Raw genomic sequence first — 1,426 nt, 5'->3', positions numbered from 1 at the left:
CTTGCTTGGTTTTGTTTTTCGTAATCTAGTTTTAGTCCGATTTAAGAATTTTTACCGAATTTGCAAAACAAATAGGTCATATAAGATTCAAAGACTAGAGAAGTTTTTAGATGGTAACATAACAAAGAATAGAGGGAGGAGAGATAAGCACGACAGATGTTTGATAGGGGGGGAAGGAGCAAACCAAACCACAACGCCAGCAAACTACCCACAAGAAGGAAAGAATAAGCGCAGAATCTGCAACCACATGCATACGCAACATGTACCTAGTCCTTAAGTCTGCACTCCTCATTAACTAGAGCTCGTCATTTCTACATGAAACAGAATGTGTCCATTATATTAGCAACATAGAATTTGTCCTTTGTATTAGCAACGAAGAACTTCTTATTTCTACAAGCAACATAGCACGTGTCCTTTACATATAAGCAACATGGAACGAGTCGTTTGTATAAGCAACAAAGAACTTGTCCTTTATAAAAGCAACAATGTACTTCTCCTTTCTATATAGGCCTTAGCAGCTTAGAACTTGTCCTGTATCTAGGCAGCATATAACATGCCCTTAACAACATAGAACAAGGCCTTTATACAAGCAACAAACAATTTGTACTTTCTAGGCTTCCCCTGACCACAACACTGAACAATACTGGACATGAAAACAATACAGAAGTTCTACAAACCAACAACTCAAGAAAATATATACTCTCGCCGATCCATGTTTATCCTATCCACAGACATACATCTCAGAAGATACCGCAGACAATTTTTAAAATTATAATTAAATGGAAACGAACCTAGGCAGCTCACACACAATCCGAAAGAAGTCTCTTTTAAAAAAATCCACCTAAACATCCATCCATGAATATATCCGTTGAACTTATCGTATCTCACAACTCACTCACAACGGCACAAGTCCCACACAACTCACTCATTCATAACAATACTCGTCCCACACAACTTACTCACAAGACACCGCAGAGGGGAGGGAGAGCAGGTTAGCTCTCAAACAACTCAATCTACAAACAACACCACAAAAGGAAACTCGTAAGTGTCCATCTGTATACCCGCATTACCACGTCCAAAATTCAATAATAATGTAATACAGCGCCAACAAACCCAAACCGATACATTAGTGAGATAAAAGAAACCACGACAAACACAAAACCACCAGCTCAGCAAGTTTTTTTTTCCACACCGGCAGACCTGGGTCAGATTCTGATGACGAACACAGACATGCGACTGGGAGACATGTGGCTAACCTTGACACAGAGGCGATATACATACGTAAATATGTTCACTCTCAACGACCTCAAGTGATAGGCACGATATACGTAAATATATCGATCACTATAGACAGACACGATATACGTTGTTAATAATAATGATAATTAATAATAATAATAATAATAATTAGTAGTAGTAGTAGTAG

The sequence above is a fragment of the Aplysia californica genome, unplaced genomic scaffold (genome assembly GCF_000002075.1).
Source record: "Aplysia californica isolate F4 #8 unplaced genomic scaffold, AplCal3.0 scaffold01253, whole genome shotgun sequence".
Lineage (NCBI taxonomy): Eukaryota > Metazoa > Mollusca > Gastropoda > Aplysiida > Aplysiidae > Aplysia > Aplysia californica.
The sequence above is the reverse complement of the archived record's forward strand: the minus strand, read 5'-3'. Positions refer to the sequence as shown.